A 25,054-nucleotide genomic window follows, 5' to 3' on the forward strand; every position below is an offset into this window, starting at 1 on the left:
CGCCAGAAGCATAAAATACAATATAAATACAACAGTTTTTCCATCGTATAAAACGAATAATTGCAACCAGTGTGAAAGTTATGGTCATTTCTACATTCCGAGCAACCTAGGCTTCACTCTAGGGCGTTGCTCCACCAGATCGAATAGTTGGGTCCTTAGAAGTCAACGCCAGAAGCATAAAATACGATATAAATACAGCAGCTTTTCCATCGTATAAAAGGAATAATTGCAAACAGTGTGAAAGTAATGGTCATTTCTACGTTCCGGGCAACCTAGGCTTCACTCTACGGCGTTATTCCACCATATCGAATAGTTAGGGCCTAAGAAGTCAACACCAGAAGAATAAAATACAAAATAAATACAACAGCCTTTACACCGTATAAAACGAATAATTGCAACCTGTGTGAAGGTTATGGTCATATCTACGTTCCGGGCAACCTAGGCTTCACTGTAGGGCGTTGCTCCACCAGATCGAAGTGTTAGGGCCTAAGAAGTCAATGCCCGAAGCATAAAATACAATAGAAATACAACAGTTTTTCCATCGTATAAAACGAATAATTGCTACCATTATGAAACTTATGGTAATTTCTACCTTCCGGGCAACCTAGGCTTCACCCTAGGACGTTGTTCCACCAGATCGAATAGTTAGGGCCTAAGAAGTGAACGCCGGAAGCATAAAATGCAATAAAAATACAACAGTTTTTCCATCGTATAACAGGATTAATTGCAACCAGTTTGAAAGTGATGGTCATTTCTACGTTCCGCGAAACCTAGGCTTCACTCTAGGGCGTTGCTCCACCAGATGAAACAGTTAGGGCCTTAGAAGTCAACGCCCGAAGCATAAAATACAAAATAAATAGAACAGTTTTTCCATTGTATAAAACGAATAATTGCTACCAGTGTAATAGTTATCGTCATTTCTACGTTCCGGGCAACCTAGGCTTCACTCTAGGGCGGTGCTCCACCATATCGAATAGCTACGGCCTTAGAAGCCTACGCCTGAAGCATAAAATACAATAAAAATACAACGGTCTTTTCATCGTATAACAGGAGTAATTGCAACAAGCGTGAAAGTAATGATCATTTCGGCGTTTCGGGCATCCTAGACTTAACTCTGAGGCATTGCTCCACCAGATCGAATAGTTAGGGCCTATGAAGTCAACGCCAGAAGCATAAAATACAATATAAATACAACAGTTTTTAAATTGTATAATCGAATAATTGCTACCAGTGTAAAAGTTATGTTCATTTCTACGTTCCGGGCAACCTAGGCTTCACCCTAGGGCGTTGTTCCACCAGATCGAATAGTCAGGGCCTAAGAAGTGAACGCCAGAAGCATAAAATGCAATAAAAATACAACAGTCTTTCCATCCTATAACAGGAATAATTGCAACCCGTGTGAAAGTGATGGTCATTTGTACGTTCCAGTGAACCTAGGCTTCACTCTAGGGCGTTGCTCCACCAGATCGAATTGTTAGGGCCAAAGAAGTCAACGCCCGAAGCATAAAATACAAAATAAATAGAATAGTTTTTCCATTGTATAAAACGAATAATTGCTACCAGTGTAAAAGTTATGGTCACTTCTACGTTCCGGTCAACCTAGGCTACACTCTAGGGCGTTGCTCCACCAGATCGAATAGCTAGGGCCTTAGAAGTCAACGCCAGAAGAATAAAACACAATATATGTACAACAGTTCGTCCATCGTATAAAATGAATAATTGCTAACATTGTGAAGGTACTGGTCATTTCTACGTTCCGGCAACCTAGGCTTCACTCTAGGGCGTTGTTCCACCAGATCGAACAGTTAGGGCCTAAGAAGTCAACGCCAGAAGTATAAAATACAATGTAAATATAACAGTTTTTCCATCGTATAAATCGAATGATAGCAACCAGTGTGAAAGTTATGGTCATTTCTACGTTCCGGGCAACCTAGGCTTCACTCTAGGGCGTTGATCCACCAGATAGAATAGCTAGGGACTTATAATTCAACGCCAGAAGAATAAAATACAATACAAGTACAACAGTTTTTCCATCGTATAAAATGTATATTTGCAAAAATTGTGAAAGTAATGGTCATTTCTACGTTCCGGGTAACCTAGGCGTCACTCTAGGGCGTTGCTCCACCATATCTAGTAGCTACGGCCTTAGAAGTCAACGCCAGAAGCGCAAAATACAATAAAAATGCAGCAGTTTTTCCATCGTATAGCATGACTAATTGCAAACAGTGTGAAGGTAATGGTCGTTTCTACGTTCCTAGCAACCTAGGCTTCACTCTAGGGCGTTGCTCCACCAGATCGAATAGTTAGGGCCTTAGAAGTCAACGCCAGAAGCATAAAATACAATAAAGATGCAACAGTTTTTCCATCATACAACAGGAATAACTGCAACCAGTGTGAAAGTACTGGTCATTTCTATGTTCCGGCAACCTAGGCTTCACCCTAGGGCGTTGTTCCACCAGATGGAATAGTTAGGGCCTAAGAAGTCAACGCCAGAAGCATAAAATACGATATAAATACAACAGCTTTACCATCGTATAAAACGAATAATGGTAACCAGTGTGAAAGTTATGGTCATTTCTACGTTCCGGTCAACCTAGGCTTCACTCTAGGACGTTGCTCCACCAGATCGAATCGTTAGGGCCTATGAAGTCAACACCAGAAGCATAAAATACAATAAAGGTGCAACAGTTTTTCCTTTGTGTAACAGGAATAATTGCAACCAGTGTGATTGTAATGGTCATTTCTACTTCCCGGGCAACCTAGGCTTCACTCTAGGGCGTTGCTCCACCAGATCGAATAGTTAGGGCCTTAGAAGTCAGCGCCCGAAGCATAAAATGCAAAATAAATAGAACAGTTTTTCCACTGTATAAAACGAATAACTGCAACCAGTGTGAAAGTACTGGTCATTTCTACGTTCCGGGTAACCTAGGCTTCACTCTAGTGCGTTGGTCCACCAGATCGAATAGCTAGGGACTTATAATTCAACGCCAGAAGAATAAAATACAATACAAGTACAACAGTTTTTCCATCGTATAAAATGTATATTTGCAAAAATTGTGAAAGTAATGGTCATTTCTACGTTCCGGGTAACCTAGGCGTCACTCTAGGGCGTTGCTCCACCATATCTAGTAGCTACGGCCTTAGAAGTTAACGCCAGAAGCACAAAATACAATAAAAATGCAGCAGTTTTTCCATCGTATAGCATGACTAATTGCAAACAGTGTGAAGGTAATGGTTGTTTCTACGTTCCGAGCAACCTAGGCTTCACTCTAGGGCGTTGCTCCACCAGATCGAATAGTTAGGGCCTTAGAAGTCAACGCCAGAAGCATAAAATACAATAAAGATGCAACAGTTTTTCCATCATACAACAGGAATAACTGCAACCAGTGTGAAAGTACTGGTCATTTCTACTTCCCGGGCAACCTAGGCTTCACTCTAGGGCGTTGCTCCACCAGATCGAATAGTTAGGGCCTTAGAAGTCAACGCCCGAAGCATAAAATGCAAAATAAATAGAACAGTAGTTCCATCGTATAAAACGAATAATGGTAACCAGTGTGAAAGTTATGGTCACTTCTACGTTCCGGTCAACCTAGGCTACACTCTAGGGCGTTGCTCCACCAGATCGAATAGCTAGGGCCTTAGAAGTCAACGCCAGAAGAATAAAACACAATATATGTACAACAGTTCGTCCATCGTATAAAATGAATAATTGCTAACATTGTGAAGGTACTGGTCATTTCTACGTTCCGGCAACCTAGGCTTCACTCTAGGGCGTTGTTCCACCAGATCGAACAGTTAGGGCCTAAGAAGTCAACGCCAGAAGTATAAAATACAATGTAAATATAACAGTTTTTCCATCGTATAAATCGAATGATAGCAACCAGTGTGAAAGTTATGGTCATTTCTACGTTCCGGGCAACCTAGGCTTCACTCTAGGGCGTTGCCCCACCAGATCGAATAGTTAGGGCCTAAGAAGTCAACGCCAGAAGCATAAAATACAAAATAAATAGAACGGTTTTTCCATTGTATAAAACGAATAATTGCTACCAGTGTAAAAGCTATGGTCATTTCTACGTTCCGGGCAACCTAGGCTTCACCCTAGGGTGTTGTTCCACCAGATCGAATGGTTAGGGCCTAAGAAGTGAACGCCAGAAGCATAAAATACAATATAAATACAACAGTTTTTCCATCGTATAAACCGAATAATTGCAACCAGTATGACACTTATGGTCATTTCTACGTTCCGCGCAATCTGGGCTTTACCCTAGGGCGTTGTTCCACCAGATGGAATAGTTAGGGCCTAAGAAGTCAACGCCTGAAGTATAAAATACAATAAAAATACAACAGTCTTTCCATTCTATAACAGGAATAATTGCAACCGGTGCGAAAGTGATGGTCATTTCTACGTTCGAGGCAACCTAGGCTTCACTCTAGGGCGTTGTTCCACAAGATCGAATAGTTAGGGCCTAAGAAGTCAACGCCAGGAGCATAAAATACGATAAAGATGCAACAGTTTTCCCATCGTATGAAACGAATAATTGCAACCAGTGTGAAAGTGATGGTCATTTCTACGTTCCGGGTAACCTAGCTTTCACTCTAGGGCGTTGATCCACCAGATAGAATAGCTAGGGACTTATAATTCAACGCCAGAAGAATAAAATACAATACAAGTACAACAGTTTTTCCATCGTATAAAATGTATATTTGCAAAAATTGTGAAAGTAATGGTCATTTCTACGTTCCGGGAAACCTATGCGACACTCAAGGGCGTTGCTCCACCACATCTAATAGCTACGGCCTTAAAAGTCAACGCCAGAAGCATAAAATACGATATAAATACATCAGCTTTTCCATCGTATAAAACGAATAATGGTAACCAGTGTGAAAGTTATAGTCGTTTCTACGTTCCAGTCAACCTAGGTTTCACTCTAGGGCGTTGATCCACCAGATAGAATAGCTAGGGACTTATAATTCAACGCCAGAAGAATAAAATACAATACAAGTACAACAGTTTTTCCATCGTATAAAATGTATATTTGCAAAAATTGTGAAAGTAATGGTCATTTCTACGTTCCGGGTAACCTAGGCGTCACTCTAGGGCGTTGCTCCACCATATCTAGTAGCTACGGCCTTAGAAGTCAACGCCAGAAGCACAAAATACAATAAAAATGCAGCAGTTTTTCCATCGTATAGCATGACTAATTGCAAACAGTGTGAAGGTAATGGTCGTTTCTACGTTCCTAGCAACCTAGGCTTCACTCTAGGGCGTTGCTCCACCAGATCGAATAGTTAGGGCCTTAGAAGTCAACGCCAGAAGCATAAAATACAATAAAGATGCAACAGTTTTTCCATCATACAACAGGAATAACTGCAACCAGTGTGAAAGTACTGGTCATTTCTATGTTCCGGCAACCTAGGCTTCACCCTAGGGCGTTGTTCCACCAGATGGAATAGTTAGGGCCTAAGAAGTCAACGCCAGAAGCATAAAATACGATATAAATACAACAGCTTTTCCATCGTATAAAACGAATAATTGCAAACAGTGTGAAAGTTATGGTCATTTCTACTTCCAGGGCAACCTAGGCTTCACTCTAGGGCGTTGCTCCACCAGATCGAATAGTTAGGGCGTTAGAAGTCAACGCCCGAAGCATAAAATGCAAAATAAATAGAACAGTAGTTCCATTGTATAAAACGAATACCTGCAACCAGTGTGAAAGTACTGGTCATTTCTACGTTCCGGAAACCTAGGCTTCACCCTAGGGCGTTGTTCCTCCAGATGGAATAGTTAGGGCCTAAGAAGTCAACGCCGGAAGCATAAAATACGATATAAATACAACAGCTTTTCCATCGTATAAAAGGAATAATTGCAAACAGTGTGAAAGTAATGGTCATTTCTACGTTCGGCCAACCTAGGCTTCACTGTATGGCGTTCTTCCACCACATCGAATAGCTACGGCCTCAGAAGTCCACGCCTGAAGCATAAAATACAATAAAAATACAACAGTCTTTTCATCGCATAACAGGAATAATTGCAACAAGCGTGAAAGTAATGATCATTTCGGCGTTTCGGACATCCTAGACTTAACTCTGAGGCATTGCTCCACCAGATCGAATAAGTAGGGCCTGAGAGGTCAACGCCAGATGCATAAAATACAATATAAATACAACAGTTTTTCCATCGTATAAAACAAGTAATTGCAACCAGTATGAAACTTATGGTCATTTCTACTTTCCGGCAACCTAGGCTTCACCCTAGGGCGTTGTTCCACCAGATCGAATAGTTAGGGCCTTAGAAGTCAACGCAAGAGGCATAAAATACAATAAAGATGCAACAGTTTTTCCATCGTATAAAAAGAATAATTGAAACCAGTGGAAAGGTAATGGTCATTTCTACGTACCGGGCAACCTAGGCTTCACCCTAGGGCGCTGCTCCACCAGATCGAATAGTTAGTGCCCTAGAAGTCAGCGCCAGAAGCATAAAATACAATATAAATACAACAGTTTTTCCATCGTATAAAACGAATAATTGCAACAAGTATGAGAGTTATGGTCATTTCTACTTTCCGGCAACCTAGGCTTCACCCTAGGGCGTTGTTCCAACAGATTGAATAGTTAGGGCCTTAGAAGTCAGCGCCCGAAGCATGAAATACAAAATAAATAGAACAGTTGTTCCATCGTATAAAACGAATAATTGCTATCAGTGTGAAACTTATGGTAATTTCTACGTTCCGGGCAACCTCGGTTTCACTCTAGGGCGTTGCTCCACCAGATCGCATAGCTAGGGACTTAGAATTCAACGCCATAAGAATAAAATACAATATGAGTACAACAGTTTTTCCATCGTATAAAATGAATAATTGGAAACATTGTGAAAGTAATGGTCATTTCTACGTTCCAGGCAACCTAGGCGTCACTCTAGGGCGTTACTCCACCACATCTATTAGCTACGGCCTTAGAAGTCAACGCCAGAAGCATATAATACAATATAAATACAACACCTTTTCCAGCGTATAAAATGAATAATAGCAAACAGTGTGAAAGTAATGGTCATTTCTACGTTCCGGACAACCTAGGCTTCACTCTAGGGCGTTGCTCCACCACATCGAATAGCTACGGCCTTAGAAGTCAACGCTAGAAGCATAAAATACAATAAAAATGCAACAGTTTTTCCATCGTATAGCATGAATAATTGCAACCGGTGTGAATGTTATCTTCATTTCTACGTTCCGGGCAACCTAGGCTTGACTGTATGGTGTTGCTCCACCAGATCGAATAGGTAGGGCCATAGAAGTCAACGCCCGAAGCATAAAATACAAAATAAATATAACAGTTTTTCCATCGTATAAAACGAATAATAGCAACCAGTGTGAAAGTTCTGGTCATTTTATACGTTCCGGGCAACCTAGGCTTCACCCTAGGGCGTTGTTCCACCAGATCGAATAGTTAAGGCCTAAGAAGTCAACGCCAGAAGCATAAAATACAAAATAAATAGAACGGTTTTTCCATTGTATAAAACGAATAATTGCTACCAGTGTAAAAGCTATGGTCATTTCTACGTTCCGGGCAACCTAGGCTTCACCCTAGGGTGTTGTTCCACCAGATCGAATAGTTAGGGCCTAAGAAGTGAACGCCAGAAGCATAAAATACAATATAAATACAACAGTTTTTCCATCGTATAAACCGAATAATTGCAACCAGTATGACACTTATGGTCATTTCTACGTTCCGCGCAATCTGGGCTTTACCCTAGGGCGTTGTTCCACCAGATGGAATAGTTAGGGCCTAAGAAGTCAACGCCTGAAGTATAAAATACAATAAAAATACAACAGTCTTTCCATTCTATAACAGGAATAATTGCAACCGGTGCGAAAGTGATGGTCAATTCTACGTTCGAGGCAACCTAGGCTTCACTCTAGGGCGTTGTTCCACAAGATCGAATAGTTAGGGCCTAAGAAGTCAACGCCAGGAGCATAAAATACGATAAAGATGCAACAGTTTTCCCATCGTATGAAACGAATAATTGCAACCAGTGTGAAAGTGATGGTCACTTCTACGTTCCGGGTAACCTAGCTTTCACTCTAGGGCGTTGATCCACCAGATAGAATAGCTAGGGACTTATAATTCAACGCCAGAAGAATAAAATACAATACAAGTACAACAGTTTTTCCATCGTATAAAATGTATATTTGCAAAAATTGTGAAAGTAATGGTCATTTCTACGTTCCGGGAAACCTATGCGACACTCAAGGGCGTTGCTCCACCACATCTAATAGCTACGGCCTTAAAAGTCAACGCCAGAAGCATAAAATACGATATAAATACAACAGCTTTTCCATCGCATAAAACGAATAATGGTAACCAGTGTGAAAGTTATAGTCGTTTCTACGTTCCAGTCAACCTAGGTTTCACTCTAGGGCGTTGATCCACCAGATAGAATAGCTAGGGACTTATAATTCAACGCCAGAAGAATAAAATACAATACAAGTACAACAGTTTTTCCATCGTATAAAATGTATATTTGCAAAAATTGTGAAAGTAATGGTCATTTCTACGTGCCGGGTAACCTAGGCGTCACTCTAGGGCGTTGCTCCACCATATCTAGTAGCTACGGCCTTAGAAGTCAACGCCAGAAGCACAAAATACAATAAAAATGCAGCAGTTTTTCCATCGTATAGCATGACTAATTGCAAACAGTGTGAAGGTAATGGTCGTTTCTACGTTCCTAGCAACCTAGGCTTCACTCTAGGGCGTTGCTCCACCAGATCGAATAGTTAGGGCCTTAGAAGTCAACGCCAGAAGCATAAAATACAATAAAGATGCAACAGTTTTTCCATCATACAACAGGAATAACTGCAACGAGTGTGAAAGTACTGGTCATTTCTATGTTCCGGCAACCTAGGCTTCACCCTAGGGCGTTGTTCCACCAGATGGAATAGTTAGGGCCTAAGAAGTCAACGCCAGAAGCATAAAATACGATATAAATACAACAGCTTTACCATCGTATAAAACGAATAATGGTAACCAGTGTGAAAGTTATGGTCATTTCTACGTTCCGGTCAACCTAGGCTTCACTCTAGGACGTTGCTCCACCAGATCGAATCGTTAGGGCCTATGAAGTCAACACCAGAAGCATAAAATACAATAAAGGTGCAACAGTTTTTCCTTTGTGTAACAGGAATAATTGCAACCAGTGTGATTGTAATGGTCATTTCTACTTCCCGGGCAACCTAGGCTTCACTCTAGGGCGTTGCTCCACCAGATCGAATAGTTAGGGCCTTAGAAGTCAGCGCCCGAAGCATAAAATGCAAAATAAATAGAACAGTTTTTCCACTGTATAAAACGAATAACTGCAACCAGTGTGAAAGTACTGGTCATTTCTACGTTCCGGGTAACCTAGGCTTCACTCTAGTGCGTTGGTCCACCAGATCGAATAGCTAGGGACTTATAATTCAACGCCAGAAGAATAAAATACAATACAAGTACAACAGTTTTTCCATCGTATAAAATGTATATTTGCAAAAATTGTGAAAGTAATGGTCATTTCTACGTTCCGGGTAACCTAGGCGTCACTCTAGGGCGTTGCTCCACCATATCTAGTAGCTACGGCCTTAGAAGTCAACGCCAGAAGCACAAAATACAATAAAAATGCAGCAGTTTTTCCATCGTATAGCATGACTAATTGCAAACAGTGTGAAGGTAATGGTCGTTTCTACGTTCCTAGCAACCTAGGCTTCACTCTAGGGCGTTGCTCCACCAGATCGAATAGTTAGGGCCTTAGAAGTCAACGCCAGAAGCATAAAATACAATAAAGATGCAACAGTTTTTCCATCATACAACAGGAATAACTGCAACCAGTGTGAAAGTACTGGTCATTTCTATGTTCCGGCAACCTAGGCTTCACCCTAGGGCGTTGTTCCACCAGATGGAATAGTTAGGGCCTAAGAAGTCAACGCCAGAAGCATAAAATACGATATAAATACAACAGCTTTTCCATCGTATAAAACGAATAATTGCAAACAGTGTGAAAGTTATGGTCATTTCTACTTCCAGGGCAACCTAGGCTTCACTCTAGGGCGTTGCTCCACCAGATCGAATAGTTAGGGCGTTAGAAGTCAACGCCCGAAGCATAAAATGCAAAATAAATAGAACAGTAGTTCCATTGTATAAAACGAATACCTGCAACCAGTGTGAAAGTACTGGTCATTTCTACGTTCCGGAAACCTAGGCTTCACCCTAGGGCGTTGTTCCTCCAGATGGAATAGTTAGGGCCTAAGAAGTCAACGCCGGAAGCATAAAATACGATATAAATACAACAGCTTTTCCATCGTATAAAAGGAATAATTGCAAACAGTGTGAAAGTAATGGTCATTTCTACGTTCGGCCAACCTAGGCTTCACTGTATGGCGTTCTTCCACCACATCGAATAGCTACGGCCTCAGAAGTCCACGCCTGAAGCATAAAATACAATAAAAATACAACAGTCTTTTCATCGCATAACAGGAATAATTGCAACAAGCGTGAAAGTAATGATCATTTCGGCGTTTCGGACATCCTAGACTTAACTCTGAGGCATTGCTCCACCAGATCGAATAAGTAGGGCCTGAGAGGTCAACGCCAGATGCATAAAATACAATATAAATACAACAGTTTTTCCATCGTATAAAACAAGTAATTGCAACCAGTATGAAACTTATGGTCATTTCTACTTTCCGGCAACCTAGGCTTCACCCTAGGGCGTTGTTCCACCAGATCGAATAGTTAGGGCCTTAGAAGTCAACGCAAGAGGCATAAAATACAATAAAGATGCAACAGTTTTTCCATCGTATAAAAAGAATAATTGAAACCAGTGGAAAGGTAATGGTCATTTCTACGTACCGGGCAACCTAGGCTTCACCCTAGGGCGCTGCTCCACCAGATCGAATAGTTAGTGCCCTAGAAGTCAGCGCCAGAAGCATAAAATACAATATAAATACAACAGTTTTTCCATCGTATAAAACGAATAATTGCAACAAGTATGAGAGTTATGGTCATTTCTACTTTCCGGCAACCTAGGCTTCACCCTAGGGCGTTGTTCCAACAGATTGAATAGTTAGGGCCTTAGAAGTCAGCGCCCGAAGCATGAAATACAAAATAAATAGAACAGTTGTTCCATCGTATAAAACGAATAATTGCTATCAGTGTGAAACTTATGGTAATTTCTACGTTCCGGGCAACCTCGGTTTCACTCTAGGGCGTTGCTCCACCAGATCGCATAGCTAGGGACTTAGAATTCAACGCCATAAGAATAAAATACAATATGAGTACAACAGTTTTTCCATCGTATAAAATGAATAATTGGAAACATTGTGAAAGTAATGGTCATTTCTACGTTCCAGGCAACCTAGGCGTCACTCTAGGGCGTTACTCCACCACATCTATTAGCTACGGCCTTAGAAGTCAACGCCAGAAGCATATAATACAATATAAATACAACACCTTTTCCAGCGTATAAAATGAATAATAGCAAACAGTGTGAAAGTAATGGTCATTTCTACGTTCCGGACAACCTAGGCTTCACTCTAGGGCGTTGCTCCACCACATCGAATAGCTACGGCCTTAGAAGTCAACGCTAGAAGCATAAAATACAATAAAAATGCAACAGTTTTTCCATCGTATAGCATGAATAATTGCAACCGGTGTGAATGTTATCTTCATTTCTACGTTCCGGGCAACCTAGGCTTGACTGTATGGTGTTGCTCCACCAGATCGAATAGGTAGGGCCATAGAAGTCAACGCCCGAAGCATAAAATACAAAATAAATATAACAGTTTTTCCATCGTATAAAACGAATAATAGCAACCAGTGTGAAAGTTCTGGTCATTTTATACGTTCCGGGCAACCTAGGCTTCACCCTAGGGCGTTGTTCCACCAGATCGAATAGTTAAGGCCTAAGAAGTCAACGCCAGAAGCATAAAATACAAAATAAATAGAACGGTTTTTCCATTGTATAAAACGAATAATTGCTACCAGTGTAAAAGCTATGGTCATTTCTACGTTCCGGGCAACCTAGGCTTCACCCTAGGGTGTTGTTCCACCAGATCGAATAGTTAGGGCCTAAGAAGTGAACGCCAGAAGCATAAAATACAATATAAATACAACAGTTTTTCCATCGTATAAACCGAATAATTGCAACCAGTATGACACTTATGGTCATTTCTACGTTCCGCGCAATCTGGGCTTTACCCTAGGGCGTTGTTCCACCAGATGGAATAGTTAGGGCCTAAGAAGTCAACGCCTGAAGTATAAAATACAATAAAAATACAACAGTCTTTCCATTCTATAACAGGAATAATTGCAACCGGTGCGAAAGTGATGGTCAATTCTACGTTCGAGGCAACCTAGGCTTCACTCTAGGGCGTTGTTCCACAAGATCGAATAGTTAGGGCCTAAGAAGTCAACGCCAGGAGCATAAAATACGATAAAGATGCAACAGTTTTCCCATCGTATGAAACGAATAATTGCAACCAGTGTGAAAGTGATGGTCACTTCTACGTTCCGGGTAACCTAGCTTTCACTCTAGGGCGTTGATCCACCAGATAGAATAGCTAGGGACTTATAATTCAACGCCAGAAGAATAAAATACAATACAAGTACAACAGTTTTTCCATCGTATAAAATGTATATTTGCAAAAATTGTGAAAGTAATGGTCATTTCTACGTTCCGGGAAACCTATGCGACACTCAAGGGCGTTGCTCCACCACATCTAATAGCTACGGCCTTAAAAGTCAACGCCAGAAGCATAAAATACGATATAAATACAACAGCTTTTCCATCGCATAAAACGAATAATGGTAACCAGTGTGAAAGTTATAGTCGTTTCTACGTTCCAGTCAACCTAGGTTTCACTCTAGGGCGTTGATCCACCAGATAGAATAGCTAGGGACTTATAATTCAACGCCAGAAGAATAAAATACAATACAAGTACAACAGTTTTTCCATCGTATAAAATGTATATTTGCAAAAATTGTGAAAGTAATGGTCATTTCTACGTGCCGGGTAACCTAGGCGTCACTCTAGGGCGTTGCTCCACCATATCTAGTAGCTACGGCCTTAGAAGTCAACGCCAGAAGCACAAAATACAATAAAAATGCAGCAGTTTTTCCATCGTATAGCATGACTAATTGCAAACAGTGTGAAGGTAATGGTCGTTTCTACGTTCCTAGCAACCTAGGCTTCACTCTAGGGCGTTGCTCCACCAGATCGAATAGTTAGGGCCTTAGAAGTCAACGCCAGAAGCATAAAATACAATAAAGATGCAACAGTTTTTCCATCATACAACAGGAATAACTGCAACGAGTGTGAAAGTACTGGTCATTTCTATGTTCCGGCAACCTAGGCTTCACCCTAGGGCGTTGTTCCACCAGATGGAATAGTTAGGGCCTAAGAAGTCAACGCCAGAAGCATAAAATACGATATAAATACAACAGCTTTACCATCGTATAAAACGAATAATGGTAACCAGTGTGAAAGTTATGGTCATTTCTACGTTCCGGTCAACCTAGGCTTCACTCTAGGACGTTGCTCCACCAGATCGAATCGTTAGGGCCTATGAAGTCAACACCAGAAGCATAAAATACAATAAAGGTGCAACAGTTTTTCCTTTGTGTAACAGGAATAATTGCAACCAGTGTGATTGTAATGGTCATTTCTACTTCCCGGGCAACCTAGGCTTCACTCTAGGGCGTTGCTCCACCAGATCGAATAGTTAGGGCCTTAGAAGTCAGCGCCCGAAGCATAAAATGCAAAATAAATAGAACAGTTTTTCCACTGTATAAAACGAATAACTGCAACCAGTGTGAAAGTACTGGTCATTTCTACGTTCCGGGTAACCTAGGCTTCACTCTAGTGCGTTGGTCCACCAGATCGAATAGCTAGGGACTTATAATTCAACGCCAGAAGAATAAAATACAATACAAGTACAACAGTTTTTCCATCGTATAAAATGTATATTTGCAAAAATTGTGAAAGTAATGGTCATTTCTACGTTCCGGGTAACCTAGGCGTCACTCTAGGGCGTTGCTCCACCATATCTAGTAGCTACGGCCTTAGAAGTTAACGCCAGAAGCACAAAATACAATAAAAATGCAGCAGTTTTTCCATCGTATAGCATGACTAATTGCAAACAGTGTGAAGGTAATGGTTGTTTCTACGTTCCGAGCAACCTAGGCTTCACTCTAGGGCGTTGCTCCACCAGATCGAATAGTTAGGGCCTTAGAAGTCAACGCCAGAAGCATAAAATACAATAAAGATGCAACAGTTTTTCCATCATACAACAGGAATAACTGCAACCAGTGTGAAAGTACTGGTCATTTCTACTTCCCGGGCAACCTAGGCTTCACTCTAGGGCGTTGCTCCACCAGATCGAATAGTTAGGGCCTTAGAAGTCAACGCCCGAAGCATAAAATGCAAAATAAATAGAACAGTAGTTCCATCGTATAAAACGAATAATGGTAACCAGTGTGAAAGTTATGGTCACTTCTACGTTCCGGTCAACCTAGGCTACACTCTAGGGCGTTGCTCCACCAGATCGAATAGCTAGGGCCTTAGAAGTCAACGCCAGAAGAATAAAACACAATATATGTACAACAGTTCGTCCATCGTATAAAATGAATAATTGCTAACATTGTGAAGGTACTGGTCATTTCTACGTTCCGGCAACCTAGGCTTCACTCTAGGGCGTTGTTCCACCAGATCGAACAGTTAGGGCCTAAGAAGTCAACGCCAGAAGTATAAAATACAATGTAAATATAACAGTTTTTCCATCGTATAAATCGAATGATAGCAACCAGTGTGAAAGTTATGGTCATTTCTACGTTCCGGGCAACCTAGGCTTCACTCTAGGGCGTTGCCCCACCAGATCGAATAGTTAGGGCCTAAGAAGTCAACGCCAGAAGCATAAAATACAAAATAAATAGAACGGTTTTTCCATTGTATAAAACGAATAATTGCTACCAGTGTAAAAGCTATGGTCATTTCTACGTTCCGGGCAACCTAGGCTTCACCCTAGGGTGTTGTTCCACCAGATCGAATGGTTAGGGCCTAAGAAGTGAACGCCAGAAGCATAAAATACAATATAAATACAACAGTTTTTCCATCGTATAAACCGAATAATTGCAACCAGTATGACACTTATGGTCATTTCTACGTTCCGCGCAATCTGGGCTTTACCCTAGGGCGTTGTTCCACCAGATGGAATAGTTAGGGCCTAAGAAGTCAACGCCTGAAGTATAAAATACAATAAAAATACAACAGTCTTTCCATTCTATAACAGGAATAATTGCAACCGGTGCGAAAGTGATGGTCATTTCTACGTTCGAGGCAACCTAGGCTTCACTCTAGGGCGTTGTTCCACAAGATCGAATAGTTAGGGCCTAAGAAGTCAACGCCAGGAGCATAAAATACGATAAAGATGCAACAGTTTTCCCATCGTATGAAACGAATAATTGCAACCAGTGTGAAAGTGATGGTCATTTCTACGTTCCGGGTAACCTAGCTTTCACTCTAGGGCGTTGATCCACCAGATAGAATAGCTAGGGACTTATAATTCAACGCCAGAAGAATAAAATACAATACAAGTACAACAGTTTTTCCATCGTATAAAATGTATATTTGCAAAAATTGTGAAAGTAATGGTCATTTCTACGTTCCGGGAAACCTATGCGACACTCAAGGGCGTTGCTCCACCACATCTAATAGCTACGGCCTTAAAAGTCAACGCCAGAAGCATAAAATACGATATAAATACATCAGCTTTTCCATCGTATAAAACGAATAATGGTAACCAGTGTGAAAGTTATAGTCGTTTCTACGTTCCAGTCAACCTAGGTTTCACTCTAGGGCGTTGATCCACCAGATAGAATAGCTAGGGACTTATAATTCAACGCCAGAAGAATAAAATACAATACAAGTACAACAGTTTTTCCATCGTATAAAATGTATATTTGCAAAAATTGTGAAAGTAATGGTCATTTCTACGTTCCGGGTAACCTAGGCGTCACTCTAGGGCGTTGCTCCACCATATCTAGTAGCTACGGCCTTAGAAGTCAACGCCAGAAGCACAAAATACAATAAAAATGCAGCAGTTTTTCCATCGTATAGCATGACTAATTGCAAACAGTGTGAAGGTAATGGTCGTTTCTACGTTCCTAGCAACCTAGGCTTCACTCTAGGGCGTTGCTCCACCAGATCGAATAGTTAGGGCCTTAGAAGTCAACGCCAGAACCATAAAATACAATAAAGATGCAACAGTTTTTCCATCATACAACAGGAATAACTGCAACCAGTGTGAAAGTACTGGTCATTTCTATGTTCCGGCAACCTAGGCTTCACCCTAGGGCGTTGTTCCACCAGATGGAATAGTTAGGGCCTAAGAAGTCAACGCCAGAAGCATAAAATACGATATAAATACAACAGCTTTTCCATCGTATAAAACGAATAATTGCAAACAGTGTGAAAGTTATGGTCATTTCTACTTCCAGGGCAACCTAGGCTTCACTCTAGGGCGTTGCTCCACCAGATCGAATAGTTAGGGCGTTAGAAGTCAACGCCCGAAGCATAAAATGCAAAATAAATAGAACAGTAGTTCCATTGTATAAAACGAATACCTGCAACCAGTGTGAAAGTACTGGTCATTTCTACGTTCCGGAAACCTAGGCTTCACCCTAGGGCGTTGTTCCTCCAGATGGAATAGTTAGGGCCTAAGAAGTCAACGCCGGAAGCATAAAATACGATATAAATACAACAGCTTTTCCATCGTATAAAAGGAATAATTGCAAACAGTGTGAAAGTAATGGTCATTTCTACGTTCGGCCAACCTAGGCTTCACTGTATGGCGTTCTTCCACCACATCGAATAGCTACGGCCTCAGAAGTCCACGCCTGAAGCATAAAATACAATAAAAATACAACAGTCTTTTCATCGCATAACAGGAATAATTGCAACAAGCGTGAAAGTAATGATCATTTCGGCGTTTCGGACATCCTAGACTTAACTCTGAGGCATTGCTCCACCAGATCGAATAAGTAGGGCCTGAGAGGTCAACGCCAGAAGCATAAAATACAATATAAATACAACAGTTTTTCCATCGTATAAAACGAATAATTGCAACAAGTATGAGAGTTATGGTCATTTCTACTTTCCGGCAACCTAGGCTTCACCCTAGGGCGTTGTTCCAACAGATTGAATAGTTAGGGCCTTAGAAGTCAGCGCCCGAAGCATGAAATACAAAATAAATAGAACAGTTGTTCCATCGTATAAAACGAATAATTGCTATCAGTGTGAAACTTATGGTAATTTCTACGTTCCGGGCAACCTCGGTTTCACTCTAGGGCGTTGCTCCACCAGATCGCATAGCTAGGGACTTAGAATTCAACGCCATAAGAATAAAATACAATATGAGTACAACAGTTTTTCCATCGTATAAAATGAATAATTGGAAACATTGTGAAAGTAATGGTCATTTCTACGTTCCAGGCAACCTAGGCGTCACTCTAGGGCGTTACTCCACCACATCTATTAGCTACGGCCTTAGAAGTCAACGCCAGAAGCATATAATACAATATAAATACAACACCTTTTCCAGCGTATAAAATGAATAATAGCAAACAGTGTGAAAGTAATGGTCATTTCTACGTTCCGGACAACCTAGGCTTCACTCTAGGGCGTTGCTCCACCACATCGAATAGCTACGGCCTTAGAAGTCAACGCTAGAAGCATAAAATACAATAAAAATGCAACAGTTTTTCCATCGTATAGCATGAATAATTGCAACCGGTGTGAATGTTATCTTCATTTCTACGTTCCGGGCAACCTAGGCTTGACTGTATGGTGTTGCTCCACCAGATCGAATAGGTAGGGCCATAGAAGTCAACGCCCGAAGCATAAAATACAAAATAAATATAACAGTTTTTCCATCGTATAAAACGAATAATAGCAACCAGTGTGAAAGTTCTGGTCATTTTATACGTTCCGGGCAACCTAGGCTTCACTCCAGGGCGTTGCTCCACCAGATCGAATAGTTAGGGCCTTAGAAGTCAACGCCCGATGCAAAAAATACAAAATAAATAGAACAGTTTTTCCATTGTATAAAACGAATAATTGCTACCAGTGTGAAAGTTATGTTCATTTCTACGTTCCTGACAACCTAGGCTTCACTGTAGGGTGTTGCTCCACCAAATCCAATAGGTAGGGCCATAGAAGTCATGCCCGAAGCATAAAATACAATAAATATACAAGAGTTTTTCCACCGTATAACAGGAATAATTGCCACCAGTGTGAAAGTGATGGTCATTTCTACGTTTTGGGCAACCTAGGTTTTACTCTAGGGCGTTGCTCCACCAGATCGAATAGCTAGGGACTTGGAATTCTCCGCCAGAAGAATAAAATAATATATAAGTACAACAGTTTTTCCATTGTATAAAATGAATAATTGCAAAAATTTTGAAATTAATGGTCATTTCAGCGTTCCGGGCATCCTAGGCGTCACTGTAGGGCGTTGCTCCACCACAGCTAATAGCTACGGCCGTAGAAGTCAACCCCAGAAGCATAAAATACAAAATAAATAGAACAGTTTTTCCATTGTATAAAACGAATAATATCAACCACTGTGAAAGTGATGGTCATTTCTACGTTCCGGGCAACCTAGGCTTCACTGTAGGGCGTTGCTCCACCAAATCGAATAGGTAGGGCCATAGAAGTCAACGCCAGAAGCATAAAATACAATAAAGATGCAACAGTTTTTCCATCATACAACAGGAATAACTGCAACCAGTGTGAAAGTACTGGTCATTTCTATGTTCCGGCAACCTAGGCTTCACCCTAGGGCGTTGTTCCACCAGATGGAATAGTTAGGGCCTAAGAAGTCAACGCCAGAAGCATAAAATACGATATAAATACAACAGCTTTTCCATCGTATAAAACGAATAATTGCAAACAGTGTGAAAGTTATGGTCATTTCTACTTCCAGGGCAACCTAGGCTTCACTCTAGGGCGTTGCTCCACCAGATCGAATAGTTAAGGCGTTAGAAGTCAACGCCCGAAGCATAAAATGCAAAATAAATAGAACAGTAGTTCCATTGTATAAAACGAATACCTGCAACCAGTGTGAAAGTACTGGTCATTTCTACGTTCCGGAAACCTAGGCTTCACCCTAGGGCGTTGTTCCTCCAGATGGAATAGTTAGGGCCTAAGAAGTCAACGCCGGAAGCATAAAATACGATATAAATACAACAGCTTTTCCATCGTATAAAAGGAATAATTGCAAACAGTGTGAAAGTAATGGTCATTTCTACGTTCGGCCAACCTAGGCTTCACTGTATGGCGTTCTTCCACCACATCGAATAGCTACGGCCTCAGAAGTCCACGCCTGAAGCATAAAATACAATAAAAATACAACAGTCTTTTCATCGCATAACAGGAATAATTGCAACAAGCGTGAAAGTAATGATCATTTCGGCGTTTCGGACATCCTAGACTTAACTCTGAGGCATTGCTCCACCAGATGGAATAAGTAGGGCCTGAGAGGTCAACGCCAGAAGCATAAAATACAATATAAATACAACAGTTTTTCCATCGTATAAAACAAGTAATTGCAACCAGTATGAAACTTATGGTCATTTCTACTTTCCGGCAACCTAGGCTTCACTCTAGGGCGTTGCTCCACCAGATCGCATAGCTAGGGACTTAGAATTCAACGCCATAAGAATAAAATACAATATGAGTACAACAGTTTTTCCATCGTATAAAATGAATAATTGGAAACATTGTGAAAGTAATGGTCATTTCTACGTTCCAGGCAACCTAGGCGTCACTCTAGGGCGTTACTCCACCACATCTATTAGCTACGGCCTTAGAAGTCAACGCCAGAAGCATATAATACAATATAAATACAACACCTTTTCCAGCGTATAAAATGAATAATAGCAAACAGTGTGAAAGTAATGGTCATTTCTACGTTCCGGACAACCTAGGCTTCACTCTAGGGCGTTGCTCCACCACATCGAATAGCTACGGCCTTAGAAGTCAACGCTAGAAGCATAAAATACAATAAAAATGCAACAGTTTTTCCATCGTATAGCATGAATAATTGCAACCGGTGTGAATGTTATCTTCATTTCTACGTTCCGGGCAACCTAGGCTTGACTGTATGGTGTTGCTCCACCAGATCGAATAGGTAGGGCCATAGAAGTCAACGCCCGAAGCATAAAATACAAAATAAATATAACAGTTTTTCCATCGTATAAAACGAATAATAGCAACCAGTGTGAAAGTTCTGGTCATTTTATACGTTCCGGGCAACCTAGGCTTCACTCCAGGGCGTTGCTCCACCAGATCGAATAGTTAGGGCCTTAGAAGTCAACGCCCGATGCAAAAAATTCAAAATAAATAGAACAGTTTTTCCATTGTATAAAACGAATAATTGCTACCAGTGTGAAAGTTATGTTCATTTCTACGTTCCTGACAACCTAGGCTTCACTGTAGGGTGTTGCTCCACCAAATCCAATAGGTAGGGCCATAGAAGTCATGCCCGAAGCATAAAATACAATAAATATACAAGAGTTTTTCCACCGTATAACAGGAATAATTGCCACCAGTGTGAAAGTGATGGTCATTTCTACGTTCTGGGCAACCTAGGTTTTACTCTAGGGCGTTGCTCCACCAGATCGAATAGCTAGGGACTTGGAATTCTCCGCCAGAAGAATAAAATAATATATAAGTACAACAGTTTTTCCATTGTATAAAATGAATAATTGCAAAAATTTTGAAATTAATGGTCATTTCAGCGTTCCGGGCATCCTAGGCGTCACTGTAGGGCGTTGCTCCACCACAGCTAATAGCTACGGCCGTAGAAGTCAACCCCAGAAGCATAAAATACAAAATAAATAGAACAGTTTTTCCATTGTATAAAACGAATAATATCAACCACTGTGAAAGTGATGGTCATTTCTACGTTCCGGGCAACCTAGGCTTCACTGTAGGGCGTTGCTCCACCAAATCGAATAGGTAGGGCCATAGAAGTCAACGCCAGAAGCATAAAATACAATAAAGATGCAACAGTTTTTCCATCATACAACAGGAATAACTGCAACCAGTGTGAAAGTACTGGTCATTTCTATGTTCCGGCAACCTAGGCTTCACCCTAGGGCGTTGTTCCACCAGATGGAATAGTTAGGGCCTAAGAAGTCAACGCCAGAAGCATAAAATACGATATAAATACAACAGCTTTTCCATCGTATAAAACGAATAATTGCAAACAGTGTGAAAGTTATGGTCATTTCTACTTCCAGGGCAACCTAGGCTTCACTCTAGGGCGTTGCTCCACCAGATCGAATAGTTAAGGCGTTAGAAGTCAACGCCCGAAGCATAAAATGCAAAATAAATAGAACAGTAGTTCCATTGTATAAAACGAATACCTGCAACCAGTGTGAAAGTACTGGTCATTTCTACGTTCCGGAAACCTAGGCTTCACCCTAGGGCGTTGTTCCTCCAGATGGAATAGTTAGGGCCTAAGAAGTCAACGCCGGAAGCATAAAATACGATATAAATACAACAGCTTTTCCATCGTATAAAAGGAATAATTGCAAACAGTGTGAAAGTAATGGTCATTTCTACGTTCGGCCAACCTAGGCTTCACTGTATGGCGTTCTTCCACCACATCGAATAGCTACGGCCTCAGAAGTCCACGCCTGAAGCATAAAATACAATAAAAATACAACAGTCTTTTCATCGCATAACAGGAATAATTGCAACAAGCGTGAAAGTAATGATCATTTCGGCGTTTCGGACATCCTAGACTTAACTCTGAGGCATTGCTCCACCAGATGGAATAAGTAGGGCCTGAGAGGTCAACGCCAGAAGCATAAAATACAATATAAATACAACAGTTTTTCCATCGTATAAAACAAGTAATTGCAACCAGTATGAAACTTATGGTCATTTCTACTTTCCGGCAACCTAGGCTTCACCCTAGGGCGTTGTTCCACCAGATCGAATAGTTAGGGCCTTAGAAGTCAACGCCAGAGGCATAAAATACAATAAAGATGCAACAGTTTTTCCATCGTATAAAAAGAATAATTGAAACCAGTGGAAAGGTAATGGTCATTTCTACGTACCGGGCAACCTAGGCTTCACCCTAGGGCGCTGCTCCACCAGATCGAATAGTTAGTGCCCTAGAAGTCAGCGCCAGAAGCATAAAATACAATATAAATACAACAGTTTTTCCATCGTATAAAACGAATAATTGCAACAAGTATGAGAGTTATGGTCATTTCTACTTTCCGGCAACCTAGGCTTCACCCTAGGGCGTTGTTCCAACAGATTGAATAGTTAGGGCCTTAGAAGTCAGCGCCCGAAGCATGAAATACAAAATAAATAGAACAGTTGTTCCATCGTATAAAACGAATAATTGCTATCAGTGTGAAACTTATGGTAATTTCTACGTTCCGGGCAACCTCGGTTTCACTCTAGGGCGTTGCTCCACCAGATCGCATAGCTAGGGACTTAGAATTCAACGCCATAAGAATAAAATACAATATGAGTACAACAGTTTTTCCATCGTATAAAATGAATAATTGGAAACATTGTGAAAGTAATGGTCATTTCTACGTTCCAGGCAACCTAGGCGTCACTCTAGGGCGTTACTCCACCACATCTATTAGCTACGGCCTTAGAAGTCAACGCCAGAAGCATATAATACAATATAAATACAACACCTTTTCCAGCGTATAAAATGAATAATAGCAAACAGTGTGAAAGTAATGGTCATTTCTACGTTCCGGACAACCTAGGCTTCACTCTAGGGCGTTGCTCCACCACATCGAATAGCTACGGCCTTAGAAGTCAACGCTAGAAGCATAAAATACAATAAAAATGCAACAGTTTTTCCATCGTATAGCATGAATAATTGCAACCGGTGTGAATGTTATCTTCATTTCTACGTTCCGGGCAACCTAGGCTTGACTGTATGGTGTTGCTCCACCAGATCGAATAGGTAGGGCCATAGAAGTCAACGCCCGAAGCATAAAATACAAAATAAATATAACAGTTTTTCCATCGTATAAAACGAATAATAGCAACCAGTGTGAAAGTTCTGGTCATTTTATACGTTCCGGGCAACCTAGGCTTCACTCCAGGGCGTTGCTCCACCAGATCGAATAGTTAGGGCCTTAGAAGTCAACGCCCGATGCAAAAAATACAAAATAAATAGAACAGTTTTTCCATTGTATAAAACGAATAATTGCTACCAGTGTGAAAGTTATGTTCATTTCTACGTTCCTGACAACCTAGGCTTCACTGTAGGGTGTTGCTCCACCAAATCCAATAGGTAGGGCCATAGAAGTCATGCCCGAAGCATAAAATACAATAAATATACAAGAGTTTTTCCACCGTATAACAGGAATAATTGCCACCAGTGTGAAAGTGATGGTCATTTCTACGTTCTGGGCAACCTAGGTTTTACTCTAGGGCGTTGCTCCACCAGATCGAATAGCTAGGGACTTGGAATTCTCCGCCAGAAGAATAAAATAATATATAAGTACAACAGTTTTTCCATTGTATAAAATGAATAATTGCAAAAATTTTGAAATTAATGGTCATTTCAGCGTTCCGGGCATCCTAGGCGTCACTGTAGGGCGTTGCTCCACCACAGCTAATAGCTACGGCCTTAGAAGTCAACCCCAGAAGCATAAAATACAAAATAAATAGAACAGTTTTTCCATTGTATAAAACGAATAATATCAACCACTGTGAAAGTGATGGTCATTTCTACGTTCCGGGCAACCTAGGCTTCACTGTAGGGCGTTGCTCCACCAAATCGAATAGGTAGGGCCATAGAAGTCAACGCCCGAAGCATAAAATACAACAAATATACAAGAGTATTTCCATCGTATGACAGGAATAATTGCAACCAGTGTGAAAGTGATGGTCATTTCAACGTTCTGGGCAACCTAGGCTTCACTCTAGGGCGTCGGTCCACCAGATCGAATAGTTAGGGCCTAAGAAGTCAACGCCAGAAGCATAAAATACAGTATAAATATAACAGTTTTTCCATCGTATAAAACGAATAATTGCAGCAAGGATGAAAGTTGTGGTTGTTTCTACGTTCCGGGCAACCTAGGCTTCACTCTAGGGCGTTGCTCCACCAGATCGAATAGTTAGGGCCTTAGAAGTCAACGCCCGATGCAAAAAATACAAAATAAATAGAACAGTCTTTCCATCGTATAAAACGAATAATTGCAACAAGTATGAAAGTTATGGTCATTTCTACTTTCCGGCAACCTAGGCTTCACCCTAGGGCGTTGTTCCAACAGATTGAATAGTTAGGGCCTTAGAAGTCAGCGACCGAAGCATGAAATACAAAATAAATAGAACAGTTGTTCCATCGTATAAAACGAATAATTGCTATCAGTGTGAAACTTATGGTAATTTCTACGTTCCGGGCAACCTCGGTTTCACTCTAGGGCGTTGCTCCACCAGATCGCATAGCTAGGGACTTAGAATTCAACGCCATAAGAATAAAATACAATATGAGTACAACAGTTTTTCCATCGTATAAAATGAATAATTGGAAACATTGTGAAAGTAATGGACATTTCTACGTTCCAGGCAACCTAGGCGTCACTCTAGGGCGTTACTCCACCACATCTAATAGCTACGGCCTTAGAAGTCAACGCCAGAAGCATATAATACAATATAAATACAACACCCTTTCCAGCGTATAAAATGAATAATAGCAAACAGTGTGAAAGTGATGGTCGTTTCTACGTTCCGAGCAACCTAGGCTTCACTCTAGGGCGTTGCTCCACCAGATCGAATAGGTAGGGCCTTAGAAGTCAACGCCAGAAGCATAAAATACAATAAAGATGCAACAGTTTTTCCATCATACAACAGGAATAACTGCAAACAGTGTGAAAGTACTGGTCATTTCTACTTCACGGGCAACTTAGGCTTCACTCTAGGGCGTTGCTCCACCAGATCGAATAGTTAGGGCCTTAGAAGTCAGCGCCCGAAGCATAAAAT

This window comes from Calliopsis andreniformis, unplaced genomic scaffold (assembly GCF_051401765.1).
Source record: "Calliopsis andreniformis isolate RMS-2024a unplaced genomic scaffold, iyCalAndr_principal scaffold0007, whole genome shotgun sequence".
NCBI lineage: Eukaryota > Metazoa > Arthropoda > Insecta > Hymenoptera > Andrenidae > Calliopsis > Calliopsis andreniformis.